At 38.6% G+C, this 19,782-nt stretch overlaps 1 protein-coding gene and 1 long non-coding RNA gene across 2 annotated transcripts in view; one reads left to right on the forward strand and one right to left on the reverse strand.

Annotated features, from left to right (window-relative positions):
- Positions 1-10,186, reverse strand: part of LOC124619883 (rhodanese domain-containing protein CG4456-like) — a 54,118-nt gene extending 43,932 nt beyond the window's left edge. The window contains exon 1 of the mRNA XM_047146511.1: positions 10,168-10,186. The gene's annotated coding sequence lies outside the window, so the exon portion shown is untranslated. The remainder of the gene's footprint in view (positions 1-10,167) is intronic.
- A 32-nt stretch (positions 10,187-10,218) lies between these two features.
- The window catches only part of LOC124619890, a 64,748-nt gene continuing 55,184 nt past the window's right edge, over positions 10,219-19,782 (forward strand). The window contains exon 1 of the long non-coding RNA XR_006980160.1: positions 10,219-10,264. This is a non-coding gene — a long non-coding RNA (uncharacterized LOC124619890). The remainder of the gene's footprint in view (positions 10,265-19,782) is intronic.

Here is a 19,782-nt window from a genome sequence, read left to right on the forward strand (position 1 = left end):
ACATTCTTCTTGAGGTCTGGGGGTAACACTTATCTCATATATCCCACACATCAGGTGGAACAGTTTTGTCACGGCTGGCTCTCACAAGAGTCTCATCCCTAATGACCACAGTGTCGATGGGACGTCAAACCCCAAAGGGTCTCAATAATTCCGATTGAATGCTGTCCACTTCAGGGGTCATTTTTCAACTTAGATCTTTTATTGCTCCCAGTATCATATCTCCTGTCTTCATCTGTTTCATCTTCCCTTTCTATAATATTGCCTTCAAGTCCATTTCCATTTTAGAATCCTTCTATACATTCCTTCCACCTTTCTGCTTTCCGTTCTTCACTTAATACTGACTTGCCACATGAGCTCTCAGTATCCATACAGTTGCTTCTCTTTTCTCCAAAAATCTCTTTAAATCTTGTATAGGTGGCATCTATCTTTACCCTAGTTATGCATGCTTCTACAGCCTTGTATTCATCCTCTGACAGTTACTGCTTAAACATACAGCACTTTCTGCCAATTGCACAATTTAGACATCTGCACTCCTTTTCTCCTGTTTCACTTGCTACAGTTTCATATTTTCTCCTCTCATTTAAATTCAACATCTCCTGTGTTATCCAAAGATTTCCACTAGGTTTTGTCTTTTTGGCAGTTTGATCCTCTACTGCTATCACTATTTTATCTCTGACTACCAATCATTCATCTTCTATTGTATTCCTTCCCTTTTATCAGCCAATCATTGTCTAACTCTCCCTTTGAAACTCTCAACAATCTAGACTAAGGTGGTAGACTCTGTTTGAGAATATGATATGTGAGCCATGAAAATTCTAGAATATGTCGAAGAATTATTAAAATTTTACTATAATATAAGAATTAGTTGCTTTCAAATCAGAATTATTTGTATGTGTGCTGCAGTGATTCATATGCCAAGAACACACACAGTGTGTGGGCACTTATAGAGAGATGACACAAAACCGATAGTTAAATTAAAACAAACAACCTAAATTTTCTTTCCCTCTAGCCATTCAAGCTTATCCAATTTGCACTTTATGACAGTCTCATTTCTTAGATGTTTGCATTCCCTTTCACCTGCACCATTTTTTATTTTTTGTTTCATCAATTAAGTTCAGTATCTCCTGAAGCTGATAGTAGTGAGATCTATGGAGAAAATTTAAGCATACACAATACTGAAAGGATAGGGAAATGGAAATGGAGGTGGCATATTTGTCCCATAATCATACGTAATCATTGGAGGAGACTTTAATCATCCAACAATCTGTTGGGGTAATTATATTTTTGTTAGTGGTGGATGCAATGAGACATCCTATGAAACGTTACTAAATACATTCTCTGAAAACTACCTAGAACAGATAGTTTGGAACTCCACTCATGATGGAAATACATTAGATCTCATGGCAACAAATACAGCTGACCTCTCTGAGGATGGCCACATCAAAACTGGTATCTGTGATCATGAGGCAGTTATAGCCAGTGCTGTTTTTCTGGGGGAGCACTGGGGGATGCGTACCCCTAAACTTTTTTGTCAACAAAGTAATTTTTTTACGATGTTGAGAACTTGGAAGAGTGCCAAAGATTTATTTCACGGACGTAAATTTTTTATTTCATTTTTTCGTGTTGGTAATTGCAATACGAACGATACCAGTGCAGCTTTTGGTGGGAAAAGCGGTGTCATTGACTGTTTCAATGTTTCAAGCATTTCGAAGCTGCGGCAAACATTCTCGACAACTGAATCGCTGGCAGCCAGTTCGACAAGCATGTAGTGGCCTCGCCCACTAATAGTGGGTGATGGTAGTGCTAAGCGGATATGCGTATTAGACCTTCTGGTGACAGGCAGACCTGAGCTATTTGAAACAGTTAACACAGAACAGGGAATCAGCGATCATAAAGCGGTTACAGCATCAGTGATTTCAGGTAGGAAGATTTTTCTGTTTAGCAAAAGTGACAAAAATCAGATTTCAGAGTACTTGACGGCTCAACACAAAAGTTTTATCTCAAGTACACATAGTGTTGAGGATCAGTGGACAAAGCTCAAAACAATCGTACAATAAGCATTAGATGAGTATGTGCCAAGCAAGATCGTAACAGATGGAAAAGAGCCACTGTGGTACAACAACCGAGTTAGAAAATTGCTACGGAAGCAAAGAGAACTTCACAACAAACATAAACATAGCCAAAGCCTTGCAGACAAACAAAAATTACAGGAAGCGAAATGCAGTGTGAGGAGGGCTATGTGAGAGACATTCAATGAATTTGAAAGTAAAGTTATATGTACTGACTTGGCAGAAAATCCTAAGAAATTTTGGTCTTATGTCAAAGTGGTAGGTGGATCAAAACAAAATGTCCAGACACTCTGTGACCAAAATGATTCTGAAACAGAGGATGACAGACTAAAGGCCAAAATACTAAATGTCTTTTGCCAAAGCTGTTTCACAGAGGAAGTCTGCACTGTAGTTCCTTCTCTAGATTGTCGCACTGATGACCAAATGGTAGATATCGAAATAGATGATAGAGTGAGAGAAAAACAACGAAAATCGCTCAAAAGAGGAAAGGCTGCTGGACCTGATGGGATACCAGTTCGATTTTACACAGAGTACGCGAAGAAACTTGCCCCTCTTCTTGCAGCAGTGTACTGTAGGTCCCTAGAAGAGTGTAGCGTCATAAAAGATTGGAAAAGGGCACAGGTCATCCCCGTTTTCAAGAAGGGACATCGAACAGATGTGCAGAACTATAGACCTATATCTCTAAAGTCGATCAGTTGTAGAATTTTGGAACACATATTACGTTATAGTATACTGACTTTTCTGGAGACTAGAAATCTACTCTGTAGGAATCAGCAAGGGTTTCGAAAAAGATGATTGTGTGAAAACCAGCTTGCACTATTCGACCACGAGACTCAGAGGGCCATAGACAAGGGTTCCCAGGTAGATGCCGTGTTTCTTGACTTCTGCAAGGCGCTTGATACAGTTCCCCACAGTCGTTTAATGAACAAAGTAAGAGCATATGGACTATCAGACCAATTGTGTGATTGGATTGAAGAGTTCCTAGATAACAGAACGCAGTATATCATCTTCAATGGAGAGAAGTCCTCCGAAATAAGAGCGATTTGAGGTGTGACGCAGGGGAGTGTCGTAGGACCGTTTCTATTCACAATATATATAAATGACCTTGTGGATAACATTGGAAGATCACTGAGGCTTTTTGCGGATGATGCTGTAGTATATCGAGGGGTTGTAACAATAGAAAATTGTACTGAAATGCAGGAGGATCTGCAACGAATTGACGCATGGTGCAGGGAATGGCAATTGAATCTCAATGTAGACAAGTGTAATGTTCTGCGAATACATAGAAAGAAAGATCCTTTATCATTTAGGTACAATATAGCAGGTCAGCAACTGGAAGCAGTTAATTCCATAAATTATCTGGGAGCAGGCATTAGGAGTGATTTAAAATTGAATGACCATATAAAATTAATCTTCGGTAAAGCAGATGCCAGACTGAGATTCATTGGAAGAATCCTAAGGAAATGCAGTCCGAAAACAAAGGAAGTAGATTACAGAACACCTGTTCTCCCACTGCTTGACTACTGCTCACCAGTGTGGGATCCGTACCAGATAGGGTTGATAGAAGAGATAGAGAAGATCCAATGGAGAGCAGCGCGCTTCGTTACAGGATCATTTAGTAATCACGTAAGCGTTATGGAGATGATAGATAAACTCCAGTGTTAAGATTGCAAGAGAGTAGCTCAGTATGGGCTTTTGTTAATGTTTCGAGAACATACCTTCACTGAGGAGTCAAGCAGTATATTGCTCCCTCCTACGTATATCTCGCGAAGAGACCATGAGGATAAAGTCAGAGAGATCAGAGCCCACACAGAGGCATACCGACAAACCTCCTTTCCACGAACAATACAAGACTGGAATAGAAGGGAGAACTGATAGAGGTACTCAAGGTACCCTCCGCCACACGCCATCAAGTGACTTGCGGAGTATGGATGTAGATGTAGAAATGTCGAGCTACCGATAGATGTCTCTGTGGTCCCGCTACCATGATCCTTCACGATTCATTGCCATCTTTGTTTTGTTTTTCTTTATTCGTTTGCGTTTGCTGTTCTGTTCTTGTCGGCTGTGAGGAGTCAAGCAGTATATTGCTCCCTCCTACGTATATCTCGCGAAGAGACCATGAGGATAAAATCAGAGAGATCAGAGCCCACACAGAGGCATACCGACAAACCTCCTTTCCACGAACAATACAAGACTGGAATAGAAGGGAGAACTGATAGAGGTACTCAAGGTACCCTCCGCCACACGCCATCAAGTGACTTGCGGAGTATGGATGTAGATGTAGAAATGTCGAGCTACCGATAGATGTCTCTGTGGTCCCGCTACCATGATCCTTCACGATTCATTGCCATCTTTGTTTTGTTTTTCTTTATTCGTTTGCGTTTGCTGTTCTGTTCTTGTCGGCTGTGAGACGTTTTACAGTGTGTCCTGTCAATTGAAGTGTACGATACCATTTTCTTTTATTGTTCAGGGATTCATGGGAATCGCATGATTCATTTGAGATAATGTAAACTGAAGTGTTTGATGCCACAGTCTCTTGTATGTTTGGGTGTTTCTCGGTATCGCCTGCTTGATTAGAGCTGTAAAGTCAACTGAAGAGCTTAGTACAAAGGGCAAATAAAGCAGCAGTGTAAAATAATCAGTGAGGGACTTGAAAATTTTAGCTCAGGACAAGAGCATGCAGAGGAACTATAGTTCAGGATTAAAAGAACAGTTGACCATGCACTGGATATATATGTACCCAGTAGAAAAAGAAACTTCTAAAGAAATAGGGGCTACTGCATAATATGTATAAAACAAAGCAAAGGGCTATGGACATTGAAGTGCTGAAGGAAACACATTTGGCAGTCAAGAGAGCTATGTTTGAAGCCTTCAATGACTACTGTAGCTGAATATTATTGAAAAATCTTTCACAAAACCAAAGAAATTCTGGTTGTAAGTAAAGCCCGTCAGTGGCACCAAGGTTAGTGCCCAAGTAACCCAATAGCAAAGCAGAAGCAGATATGTTTAACACTATCTTCAAATGCTCCTTTAGCAAGGAAAACCAGGGAGAATTACCCCATTTTAATTCTTGTGCCACTGAAAATATGAATGAAATAGATATCAGTGTCAGTGACATTCAGTAATAGTTGAAATAGCTGAACTGAACAAAGCCACAGGCACCAATGGAATCCCTACCGTATCCAATACCCAATTGTAACTGAGTTAGCCCCTCTGTTAACTATATTCTATCAAAGATACCTTAAACGAAAAACTGTGCCCAGTAGGTGGAAGAAAGGACAGATCATACCTGTCCACAAGAAGGGTAGCACAAGTGATCCACAAAACTATTGTCCACTATCCTTGACACCAATTTTTGTAGAATCGTTGAACACATTCTGAGCTCAGTCATAATGAGAGCAGAATGACCTCCTCCATGTCACCCTGTACGGATTTTGAAAACACTGATGATGGGAAACCCGACTAGCACTTTTCTCACGACATTCTGAAAGCCACAGAACAAGCAGTCATGCAGATGCAGTATTTCTCAACTCAGTACCACACCTACACTTACTATCAAAAGTACGATCATATGGGATATCAGATGAAATATGTGAATAGATTTAGGATTTCTCAGTAGGAAGGATGCAGTATCTATCTTGCGTGGACTGTTGCCAACAGATGTAGAATTAACTTTGGGTGTACCCCAGGAACGTGTGTTGGGCACCTTACTGTTCATGTTGCATATTAATGGCCTTGCAGAAATTATTAATAGTAACCTTAGACTTTTTGTAGATGGTGCAGTTATCTACAGTGAAGTACAGTGTGACCAAAACTGCACAAATATTCAGTTAGACACTGATAAGGTACAAAGGTGATGCAAAGATTGGCAGCTTGCTTTAAATCTTCGGAAATGTAAAACTGTGCTCTTCAAAAAATGAAAAAGACATAATATCCTATGAATATAATACCTGTGAGTTGTAGTTGGAATTTTTAAACTCATAAAAATACACTTAGAAGAGACATGATGTGGGGCAATAACATAGGCTCAGTCATTGCTAATACAGGAGCAGACTTTGGTTTATTGGTAGAATACTGGAGAAGTGCAATCAGTCTACAAAGGAGATTGCTTACAAATCACTCATGTGATTTGTTTCCGGTCATGACGCGGTAGGGACATTGCAGTCTACGGTTTCAGCAAGATGGGGCGACGTTCCATATGCTGCACAATTCAGTGACGACACGGAGGTGCCATTTTCCACACTAACTACTCTTGTGATTCGGTGGTAGCCCTTGACCAAGATCACCTGATCTTGCAGTCCTGACCTTTTAGTGTGGAGTCGCCCAACGGCGATTCCGCAATGCTGATGGTAGGGAAAAAAGTAGAGACTATCCTTCGAGACCTGACTGAGGACGTAATGAAGATTTTTCGCGAACATGTTCAGCAACGCATCGCCAATAATGGAAACTATTTGTGTGATGACATTGTTTCATTGCCCCACATCCATGATGTGGGGCAATAACATAGGCTCAGTCATTGCTAATACAGGAGCAGACTTTGGTTTATTGGTAGAACACTGGAGAAGTGCAATCAGTCTACAAAGGAGACTGCTTACAAATCACTCATGTGAACCATCCTAAGATATTCCTCAAGTGCGTGGGACCTGTACCAAATAGGACTAACAGGGAATATTGAACATATACGGAGAAGGGCAGCATGAATTATCACAGGTTTGTCTGCCTTGGAGGAGAGTGTCAAAGAGATGATGAAAGAACTGAACTGGCAGGTTTTTGAAGATAGACGGAAACTATCCTGAGAAAGTCTATTAACAAATTTTCAAGAAATGGCTTTAAATGATGACTCCAGGAATATACTACAACCTCCTGCATATCGCTCCCATAGAGATTATGAAGGTAACATTAGATTAAGTACAGCATGCACAGAGGCATTTAGACAATCACTTTTCCCATGGTCCAAAGGTAAATGGAACAGCAAAAAGCCCTAATATCTGATACAGTGGGACGTACCCCCTGCTATGCAGTTCAAAGTGGTTCGCAGGGTATGGATGTCATGTAGACAAAATAACATGCTGACCTGACCCCCCAATACCCAGGATAAGGCCAAGACAGTCTGAAACCTTCCAGTGCCTCGAGGTCTCTAAAAACATGTGTAACCTTTTTACACGAGTCTTAAATCAAATGTTGGCAATGGTTAACTTCTGCTCCCTGTGTAATTCTAGCACGCAGGTTCCTTTTTTATAATGCCCCCCATCCCATCCCCATCCACATTCTCATACTTCTTTTTCTTCATAATTTGGACTTGCTGCTCTTGCATTTGCATAGCAGGCAGATTTTATACCCAATAATTGTTTAACTTCTTTTTCCTATTACTGAATTCCTAACCTGCCCCCCCCCCCCCAAACCCCACGAGTAAATTTTACTATTCCTTACATATCTAAATTATGTTACCACACATTCTTTTAATCTCTTTATCTGTGGAGCTACTTAGCTATCAACTTGTACTACTGTGGTGGATGTTGGCTTCGTGTCTATCTTGTCTTCTGTAATGTGTTCACTAAGCTGTCCATAGTAGCTTCCCCATTTTCCTAGTATATTATTCTTAATCAGCCTTGTCATACATTACCCCTACTTGATTTTGCGTTAGTAATCCTGTGCTCACCTGACCTAAAGTCTTGTTTTCCCTGTCACTGCACTTCACCAACTCACATTACCGGTAAACCCAGCTATCAATCTACACATTTCCCTTTAACTTCTTAATGTTTCTACTGAAATGATACAACTGCAAAGTTTTCGCACGGAAAACTGTAGCTTACAATTTACTACGGTACAGATTACACTATGCACAACATTAGTGAGTACCCGGAATTCTCAAAAATATATATTTTATCACAAAAATACACAATTAAGTTAGGGAACGATTTTTACTTGAATGAAGATACTGATTCCAAAAGTACCTAAGAAGGCAAAATTTACTTCACAATTCACGATAATATAGTAAGAATTTTGCGTGGCACTCAACATTGTTCGAAAATAACACACTATCATAATACACACAAGCCTTAACACAATCATTGCCAGATGACAAGAAAACTATGGACAGAGGAAAATATTAGGGTCAAAAGATTTTAAGTCAGACCCATTTTGTTACAAGCGTTTCGTATATAGTAAAACCCGGAAGTCGTCTTATAAATGTAAATAAACGTGGGAAATATAGGTATTTTTTGCTTAGGCGAATTTGACACTTTCTACACGAACGTGCCTCAGGCTCCAGTAGGATTCGTTTATCAGTTAAAATAGCCAAAATCGTGGAGCGCCAACAAGGCTGGTCTTTCAATTGGTGCGGCTAACGCATTGCAACATGCCACTGGCCCAATTATTACAACGAGCAGTAGAAGAGTAATTTGATTTATGTATTCGTCCAGGGATCATCCCACAACAATATAGGATTTGTCATCAAAATGCATTGAAAATAAATAGCTAGGAATATATGTGCACACACAATATATAAAAAATTAATAAATAATTATGAGAATAGAGCACATTTAGCACTGTTCCTCAGAATTTAAAATACATTTTAGAGGCTAGTAAGTGTATATCCTACTGGTTTCCGGCGTTGAAATCGAAGCCAGTAGGAGAAAAAAATGCAAAACTACTGGTCGGTACAAAAGCATGGGATAAGAAAGCGACGATGGCGTGCCGAAGAAACGATTTTGCGATTTACTTTAACGGCAAGAGAAACTACGATGAATCTCAGTTCGTTACTTGCAAGGTGATCAAATCCGCCCTTCTGAAAAGGAGTTCTACATCTTGACGACCATGTCAAGAATCGGCTCGCGCCATTGTTACCCGAGTTAAAATCTTTGATATTTGCGCTCAAATCTATTGTTTTACTATATGCGTTATCCTAGACTCCGCACATATCCATCAGCTGAAAGAAACACAGAAAAATAAATATGCCTAAGACTACCGGTAATTCATTTACATGTAGGGTGATTCAAAGACACGATTTGGGGGTAAGCATTACAACTTTTTCCTATCGTTTTACTCCACATGAAGTATCGGGTGGAAAAGAGGCATGTGGTAGAGGGACTGACGACTTTCAGTGTAGCTGGTAGCACCATAAGTGCATCCTATCGCACACCAAGCTTAAAAGCCACTGGCCTACTTGAAATACAGCCCGTTTGTTCCACAGTACACAGGCTTTGTGCTGTAGCTTTTTGCATTCGTTAACGATTCGCTGCCGGTACCTTAATAATAGTCATAGGCCTATTCCTTTTCAGGCTATAGTTCAGGCACACGGTTCGTGTTGTAACAATGGTCCGCTGCAATTTAATATACCATATAATAAAACGAACTGATTGTCTCCGTTGTTGAAAATTACTGCAGTGATTGCGTTGGTAAGTCCGATTAAATATGGAACATACTTATTGTACAAACCGTACCGACCAAGGTAGCCTGAGACTCGTTGCATAAACAGTGCAGCGTCTCATAAGTTGGTTCAACAATACGTAATAACGGTAGCTTGTAGTATCCAACTGTGGAACAATCCGTAAGTATAACTTTTGGCGAAAGTTAAATTAAGCATAATTTTATGGTGCCGGTATTGTTAACTTTTTAGTGTCCTCCCTATTCCACTGTCTGTGCATCCAGCGTGGAAAGCGATACTTAAGGCGCGTTGTCACGAGTCAAGTATAGTTAACCGACTTTGGTTGATCAAGAAAAGTTTGTTAGCAGGGATGTTGTTGTTTGGTCACCAATCGCCAGGAACGTTTTGTAAGCAATTTCAAAAATAGTCCGTTCAGTATCAAGCGGCATTTACTGGCAGTCATGCTATATTTCCAGATATAAGCGTACGAACCGGTTTAATCTTTTGTGAGAATGTAGAATTCTAAAACTGAGAACTGTACGTCGCGTCATATGCTGTATTCGGTCCCAGTCTTCTATCCCTATTCACAGGGCGAATTATCAGATTTTTTTAAACTAGTATGCCTCAGTTTCAACAGCTTATTGTATAATTATATAGGTTAGTAATTTTTAACAATGAAAGTAAAAAAAATGCTGTAGGCCCCTAGCCTGCTACACTATAAATATACTATACCAGCTGTATAATTTGTATATTCAGCCTTTAGAAATTACCCGGTGTTTGTACTGCAACACCAAGAAACGGAAACTAGTGTGAAGTAAACGAAGTACATGTACGTATTTATGCGACTAACCTTATCAAAATATCAAGTGATTGCGCGGGGCTCTCAAACACTGTAACGAATAACGATAAATGACTGACAAGCAATCGATGCGTCGCTGTTATTCAGCACATTGATCTGTAGAGATTGTGTTTACGTAACGCCGGCGTTGAAGTTCTCACGAGCACGCCGAACTTTTTTTTTTCGTGATGTCATGTTTTTGATAAGAGCTGTAGGCAAAGTGAAACATTAGCCTTTTAGTTGGCAATATTTTTTGTTGTTGGCCGTTTCTGTAGAAGCTCGTTTATGTAATATGGATTAAGTAAATATAATGAGGAAATCCTTATGTTTCAGAGTTAGATTTCGTATTCCCGTGTGACAGACTTAACGAGCTTGCCTCTGACATTAACCAAGAAACAGAAAATATCAATAAATTTAAATGAAACTAAAAGCGAAATAAATTACCTTAAATGTATCATTAACGCAGGTTCTTTAGATCCCATTACGTGCCATATCCATTGAGATTCGCCTTCAGAACAATGTATGAATGTTGTGTGACTATTGGTTTATGAGACCATGTATAAGGCATGCATCATTTGCTGTAGCAGATGATCTGGTTGTCAGATGAATCACCTGAAGTTATTAAAGAGAGCAGTGAAGTAGCTAAAATTAGTATATGTTGGCAAGTATCTTCCACCTTAATGGCACATAGCTCAAAATCCTGCTCCATCATATTTTTTAATGTACAGAGCTATGAATGAAAACTAGTTTTTACAATTATAAAACTATCTCCTCTTCCAACATTACTTTTACAAAATCAGGCTGCTTGAGTAAAGCTATCAAAGTGGAGACAAATAGTGGTTGTCATGTTCTGGTGTTTTGTGAAGCATGAAGCTTAAAACATTTGCATCATTTATCACTTCTGCTTGTACTAAGAGAACCAGAATTTGATTAGTTTTGCTACGAAATGTTCATATGTTTTGATGAAAATTGTCATTGTTATATCACTCAAAATTTGTGTAGATTTACCTAAAAAAGGCTTGTGAAGGCTCTAAATCTGTGCATTTGCTATCAGCTGCTTTGCTTAGATCATTTTGAGCCTGTACTTTACCACCTTCAGATTGCTGATATACATTTTGTTTTCTTTAATTGATGCATTCTACAGAGCACATACTTATTTATCTAACCTGTTGAGGTGCAAGCAGTGGTTAATCAACAACTGTTTACAGCTATAAAACAGATATTCTTGAAGTGTTTGCAATTCTTTTAATATGACAGATTGGACAACAGCATCACTTACTTAGCACTCAGGTAGCAAGTATTTTGTTTACAGAACATTCACAATAAACATATTTGGAGTAAAAAAATACCAAAAATTTCTCCTTCTATATCTTCGTCGTTTACCAGCCATGGCTGGACAGACTGCGTCACAAATACAATGTTTATCAACTAACATTTATACAACACCAAATACAAAATTTATCTTACAAATAAAAGAAAATATTTATGCAGTGCACAAAAACACATAGAACATAGAGAAAATGAAATATAACTAAACAGGAAAGTAAAACTTCATAGCAGCAAACGAAAATACCATAAAGCAAAATGTTTACAAAACCATGTTGATCACACACATAAAGTTTCGTTTTGGCAAAATATGTACTTTAAATAAAACACAAAATTAAATGTGCAGTTAACTGAGAACATAAAAAGAAGATTAAATTTAGGCAAAAATATATATAAAACATAACAATATTTATTATTTTGTCCATTCACTAGAACCTCTGTTGAAAAACTCTTCCAAGGAATATAGCATTTATATGACATGATTTTTTGTGTGACATCAGGAGCCTTATGACACACAACAGTACCTTTTAAATTACTTTTTACAATTTCTTTCTTGCCAGTCATGTGACTGTCAGCAACCATATAAACTCATCTAGTGGCAGTTTTGTTAATGTCAACAGTATTTACTGTTCCGGGAACTATTAATGTATTCATGTCAGTTAATTTCTGATCTTCCATTGTTACCCATTGAACTGTCAGAAATATTTACAGGAATCACACAAAATGAACTTAAAGAGTATTTGATTTTGTGTCATGACTAGCAAAATGAGGGAGATTTGTATTTTGACCAACATATACTTTATTTATTTATTTTGATCCAACATCAGCTGATTACAAAAACATTGTTGCAGTCAAATTTAGTCATTATGTAAACAGTTTTCTAGGCGTAGTAAATAAAACAATTCCACTTAAAACACGTAATTACAAAATGATAGATGAATGATTAACCAATTTTTTTTTAAAAATGGTAGTTTCCTAATGTACAGAAGTATGTGGAAATAAACCTCTTCTCTCTCTTCTTCCAGTCTTTCAGTAATATTTGAAAAAGCAGCCGTTGCCCATATACAAATTTGTGTTGTAATTTGTATGATTTTATGATTAACGTTACCACAATTAAAGTCTGTTATCGGGATATTTAGTATGGAAACCAGGCAGTAGTTGTAATAGTTAAAGAACATGGAATGGATGCATTAATTGAAAAGGGTATGTGACAGCTTTGCAGCCTATCCCTCATGTTACTGTACACTGGGCAGGTAATAAAGGAAATTAAGAAATAATTTGGAAAAATGATTAAATTTCAGGGAGAAGAAATAAAATGTTAAGAGATTTGCTGATGGCTCTGTAATTATGTCAGAGATGGTAAAGCAGTTGTAAGAGCAGTTGAATGGAGTGGTAGTTCATAAAAAAGAGAACGTAGTTTCTCATGGTGACATTCTTGGATAAATGTTTCTCGTACCGCATCATGTTTGTTTGTTTACTCAAGCTTCCAGTAATGAATTCCTCCGTGTTCAGAGTCAGGAGTTAACTATCATACTGATAAGCTGTGAAGTGTTTTCGTAATTGGCCAAATTATGTCCTGGAGATGTTGCGAAATCATGGAACTTCCACATACCACCAGAGAGTGTAGCAGTTTCTATGAGCGAGGAACATTAGTAGATGCTGTTTCTGCTGGATGGTAAATACTTCAGCTTATTTCTCTGTAGCCTTTCAACATCAAAAACTAGTTTCCACTCAACCACGAACGGTATATCTATCCTCTGTCCTGGATAAAACAGTTGCACATTCTAACTTCAATGGTTTCTTTGATGACGGAATTGCAGTAGGCAGATGCGTCACGTAAGATTTTTGATTCATCAAACAGAATCGTGTTTGTTTGTGAGACTGTATATGACATCAGCAGTTTTTTTTCAAATCACTATATTTATTATGGCTATGCAACAGTCTGTAATAATTCGTATAAACTAACCAATTTAATTGCCACTCCATTCACAAAGAATTTTATAAATTTCAGGGACACTGATAAAATGGATGCAGCATGTCTCTTCAATTTTCCTGAGTGGCTAGAAAAAGAAATGAATACTGTATCTACCACCACTCTGAAAATTTATTTATTTATTTTGACAGGTGGCTAACTTTTGTTCACTATAGCCATTCTTTCAAAACACATTTTTCAGGTATTTGAACTTAGAATACAAGTGATCCTTGTCAGAAACAGTTTTAGCTCTGTGTATCAGATTATTTAAAAGTGCTCTCTTTTGAGCCAGGTAATGAAAACTTCATGCACTGAGATATAGGTCAGTTCTTGTTAACTTGCACAAAAGAGAGCGACCAAGCTGCCTATCTGACTTTCATTCAAGCAAATCATTTAAAAATGGTAATTTTCCTTCTTTCGCCATCTCAGTGATGTGGGTTATATTAATATGTATATTAATAATGTAAACAGTGAACAGCCAAAGAGTTTCAGTCCCATGTGGTCAGAGCATAAAAGTGTCATCAAAATAACAACAGAAACGAGGAATTAAGGGGAGCAGAATCCAATACATGATCTTCAAAATGCCACAGACATAAATTATGGACTGCTAAAAAGAGGTTATAAGATGGAAAAACAAAAGTAAAACAAGGCTACCAGAAAGTAATCAAATTGTGAGGGAACTGGATTAGAAAATGATACACTGATGAGCTCTGGGGGGTAAAATATGAGGGCTATTCAGAACATAGGGAACTTTTTTGGCATTAAAAAAAAACTAAGTACAAGAAATAAATTTTATTATATACATCTGAAAGAGTGACTGACATACTACTTTTCCACATTGTCACCAAACACATTGAGGCACTTATCACAGCGATAGGCAAGGTTTGAAATACCTTCATTGTAAAATTCTGCCGCCTGAGACTTCAACCAGTGAGTCATGCCCACCTGGAGTTCCGCGTCGTCATCAAAGCACTGCATTGCAAGCCAGCTCTTCATCTTGGGAAACAAGTGAAAGATCGGGGCTGTAGGGCGAATGAGGGAAAATTTCCCATTTGAATGAATTAAGGAGTCCTTTAGTGCAGTTTGCCGTGTGAGGTCAGGCATTATCGTGCAAAATCAAAATTTTGGACGTCAGCTTTCCTCGAAATTTGTTTTGAACTGCTCTTCTAAGGCTGTGCAAAGTTTGCCAGTACCGGGCAGAATTTATGGTTGCTCCACATTCGAGAAAATCAATAAGAAGCACACCTTACCTATCCCAAATCACTGTCGCCATCAACTTTCTTGCTGACAAGGTTTGCAAACATTTTTTTGGTTTTTGGGAGAACCTTGTGTGCCCTCACTCCATGGACTGTAATTTTGTCTCACAATTGACGTGTTTCACCCAAGTCTCGTCACCGGTTACTATTCGATCCAGTAATGAATCACCATGTTTGTGGTAGGCCTCCAGAAATGTCAACATTGCCCCAATTCACTGTTCTTTCTGGTGCTCTGTAAGCATTTTGGGCACCCATTGTGCACAAAATTTGTGGTAGCATAGTTTTTGAGTGACAATTTCAACAACAAAGTCCATGAAACTTGTGGGAAAGAAAGCGAAAGATCCGTTATTGTGAAGTGATGGTTTTCACAAATCATTTCATCAACTTTAGCGACAAGATCGTCAATCACAGTGATCGGGCACCCACTCTTCTCTTCATCGTAAACATTGGTTCAGCCATTTTTAAACCGAATACACCATTTCCAGATGGAACATTCACACATTACATTGTTTCTGTACACTTCGCACAGTTCACAATAAATTTCTATGGGTTTTAGGTTTTTTTCCAAGAAAAACCATATCACAGACTGCACCTCACAACTAGTGAGATTTTCGATTGCAGCGCTCATTTCAAATTCGAATATCGAAAAAACCAGATGTGCAGAGACGTACCCGGATGGATGCTGTCTGAGCTGCCAAACACGTACATACCAAAATACACGCGATCGGCATGCACATAGTGGCGTCAGATGGAAACCTAAGTCTCAGTGACAGGATATAAAATGCAGACTTGCAGTAGCAGGCAAAGATTTTTTGGAAAATTGAAAAATGTTAACATTGAATTAAATGTTGTCATTAGATAGATAAAAAGTCTACTCACCAAGTGGCGGCAGGAGCAAACACATACAAAATTTAAAGAAATGTACAAGCTTTCACAGCCAGTGGCTTCCAGTTCTGGCAGAATGGTTGAAGGGGGAAGGAAGTGGGATGAAGGAAAAGGATTGGGGAGGTTTAGGAAATGGGAAGAATTACAGAAAAGTCACCAAGAACCCTGGGTTAGAGTGTGCTTACCAGGTAGGTTGAGAGGGAAAGAGTGATTGTTGTTGACTGCACCGAAAGATATTTGAAACCCTGAGAGCTTAAAAGTAAAAGATAATGTAATAAACAAGGTGGAGGTAACTGACTAAGGGTGCCGAGCACAAAACTAGTATAAATTACTCTTGTAGTAAGCCTTACTTCTTTAGTCTGGACTATTCTAGTAAATCACTTCTGTAGTAATATGCTCTTTTAGTAACTGTTGGAGAGCTCAGTTTCTGTTTACTTCTTTAGTTGTAACTAAAGTCGCAACACCATTTTACTAAAGAAGTAAGCTATTTCTGCACACTGCTGGCACGTGCATTATGTTCCCTCTCGGAAAATATTGATTGTTGGCAGGCAGTATTGCATCATCTTTTGTGTAATTTATGTTCATCGCTGTAATTTTAGAAGCCAGAAAGGGTTGTTAAAATTGAATTATTAAAATTGGAAAATCTAAATGCTATCGTACTAATTAATGATAAGATCTGTGTATTATGAAAAAGAAACTTGCTATTAATGGATGAATCTATTGTTAACCCCGCCATCTACAGCTACCAATGTCCATCATTAGTTGGTGACACATCTTAATTTAAGTGCCAGTTTGAGATACGAGCTAGCAGCAACACGGTGTTAGCCAAGAAACTTTCGAAAAATATACCAGAAAATGAAAAAGAGTGGTTTGTGGGAATAATGAAAAACTGCATAACTACTATCGAATCTAAAAAGCATGATGTCAGAATGCTAAAAAGGAAAAAGGATGCTTGGGAAAAAATACATGTTGAATACAACACAGAAGCTCTTACACAAAGATCACAATAGCAGCTTAAAGTAATTTGGAAGGACTTGAAAGTGAAAGCAAAGAAAATGAAAGCTAAGTGCGATCGAGAACAATTTCAAACAAGTGGTGGAGAAGGTGAGATGAAGATTGATGATATAAGCCAAATGGTTGTTGATATGATGCCACAAGTTTTCGAAGAGATGGCTGGAGTTAACGACAACGATACATCTGAAAATAATGTGATACTTTCAAGCAACTTCGATGATGATAATTGCTCTGAAGGTAGAAATGAAGCTGCTGAAGGTGGAACTTTATCCCATAGTCATGAACCTTGGCATGCATTCTCTGGTGGGAACTTATCAGAATATGTGCCCAGCAAGGAAGAGAACGTGGTTGTAGTGAAGAACAGAGAGTTGTTGAAAAAAGCAGATGAGCTTCATTTCTTAAAAATGCATTTCATACGAGAGGAATAAAATACAAAAATGTTATCAATAGAAAGATAAAGAGAAATCATGGAAGAAGAGCATAACCTTAAAATAGAAATTATGAATAAGTTCAAGAATGTAATGGAGCAAACTTCAGGTTCCAGTTCTTCACCCAATGTGCTCAAGAAATTTGGGTTTTTGTGAACGAATAAGAAAATATTCATATGTATAAAACATCTTTTATTTCCTTGATATTTTTTCAAATGGTTAATATGTTCTTGTTTGGCATAATATTTGTGTTTATCATTTCAGCTTCAGTACTAATTTTTGTTAATTCCACATTTTAATAGTTATCTGAATTTGCAGTACTACAAAATAAGTCTTTTTTTAGAAATAATTAAAACATTGCATGACTTTGTAAACTCAGTTAAGAAATTACATGAGAATGTTAATCCCCTAGCAAAAAAATGAGAACGAACAAAAAAACAAACATAAATATAAAATTACAAACAAATAAAATGAGTCACTTTTCGCTGCAGTAGTGACAATCTGGTGGCTTATTTATTCATTTAAGAAGGAAAAGTCTTTACGCTAACTTCCAATTTTACTAGCAAACTAGGTACAATTTTAATTAAAGTAATTAAGCACACACATCAAAAAAAGTACTGCATCACCTCGGTTCCGAGAGTTCTGGAACCGGTACAGAAAATTTGAATAGAGATCAACATAAACATCATTTCCACTCTTTTTATTGCTCATGAAAACCACTCATTGCATGTTGCACCACCATACAGCGAGACCTTTAGAGGTGGTGGTCCAGATTGCTGTACACACGGGCAACCTATCCCAGGCATGTTCGATAGGGTTCATGTCTGGAGAACATACTGGCCACTCTAGTCAAGCAAAGTCGTTATCATGCAGGAAGTCATTCACAAGATGTGCATGGTGGGGGCGCGAATTGTCGTCCATGAAGACGAATACCTTGCCAATATGCTTTTGATATGGTTGCACTATCGGTCGGAGGACGGTATTCACGTATCTTACAGCCATTACGGTGCCTTCCATGACCACCAGCGGCATGCCCCACATAATGCCACCCCAAAACATCAGGGAACCTTCACCTTGCTGCACGCGCTGGACAGTGTGTCTAAGGTTTTCAGCCTGACCGGGTTGCCTCCAAACATGTCTCTGACGATTGTCTGACTGAAGGCAGAAATGACACTCATCGGTGAAGAGAACATGATGCCAATCCTGAGTAGTCCATTCGGATTGTTGTTGGGCCCATCTGTACTGTGCTGCATGGTGTCATGGTTGCAAAGATGGCCCTCGCCATGGATGTCATGAGTGAAGTTGCACACATGTAGCCTATTGCCCACAGTTTGAGTTGAAACATGATGTCCTGTGCCTGCATTAAAAGCATTATTCAACATGGTGACATTGCTGTCAGGGTTCCTCCAAGCCATAATCTGTAGGTAAAGGTCATCCACTGCAGTAGTAGCCCTTCAGCAGCCTGAGCGAGGCATGTCAAAGAGGTTCCTGTCTTTCTGTGTCTCCTCTAGGTCCGAACAACATCGCTTTGGTTCACTCTGAGATGCCTGGACACTTCCCTTGTTGAGAGACCTTCCTGGCACAAAGTAACAATGTGGATGCGATATAACTGCAGTATTGACTGTCTAGGCATGGTTGAACTACAGATAAGACAAGGTGTGTACCTCATTCCTGGTGGAATGACTGGAACTGATCAGCTGTCGGAGCCCTTCCATCTAATAGGTGCTCCTTATGCATGGTTGTTTACATCTTTGGGCGGGTTTAGTGAAATCTTGGAACAGTCAAAGGGACTGTGTCTGTGATGCAGTATCCACAGTCAACGTCTGTCTTAAGGAGTTCTGGGAACTGGGCTGATGCAAAACTTTTTTTGATGTATGTATAATAGACCTTCTGACAGTTTGGTCTGCAGCATCTGCGTATGCCTGTTATGCATATTGTTTGGTGTCATTCACCTCGACAGCATCAGGGTGAAACACATCTGTAACTTCTATTCCAAAGTTGTGTAGAACTGCAGCAGGCATAATAACATTCTCACTCACTTAGTGAGAATATGGAAACATTTCTTCCAAACACCGAACGCTCTCTCTATTACTCATCTTGTAGCAATATGGACTTTATTTTAGCCCCATTCAGCTTCTGTGTGGACATGGAACACAGGTCTCATAAGATGTCTGGAGAGAGCATATCCACTATCTCCAACAAGCAACCGATCATATAGACCATTGTCACATTCTGCAGCAACTTTACTATTGTCCAAAATGTGTGCATCATGCGTGGAACCTGGCCAATGGCTTACCACATTCAAAATATTCATATTGGCATCACAGATGATTTGTGTATTGATAGAAAAGAAATTCTTTCGATTTCTGTATAGTTCTGCTTGTGCTCCAGAAGGACAAAGTATGAGTATATGTACACAATCTATGGCCCCTATTACATTTGGGAATCCACCAGTTCAATTTGTTCTTTGATATTAATTTCTTGGCTCTGTGGCATGGACACATACAGCTTTAAGGCAATTAAACTGTTTATCACACTGTTAAAAGCTCTTCCAGCAGTAATATGATGGATATCGTTGAGATCTCCTGCTACAATTAGATAAGTACCTGTGCAAAATATTCACAGTTC

This window comes from Schistocerca americana, chromosome 1 (genome assembly GCF_021461395.2).
Source record: "Schistocerca americana isolate TAMUIC-IGC-003095 chromosome 1, iqSchAmer2.1, whole genome shotgun sequence".
Lineage (NCBI taxonomy): Eukaryota > Metazoa > Arthropoda > Insecta > Orthoptera > Acrididae > Schistocerca > Schistocerca americana.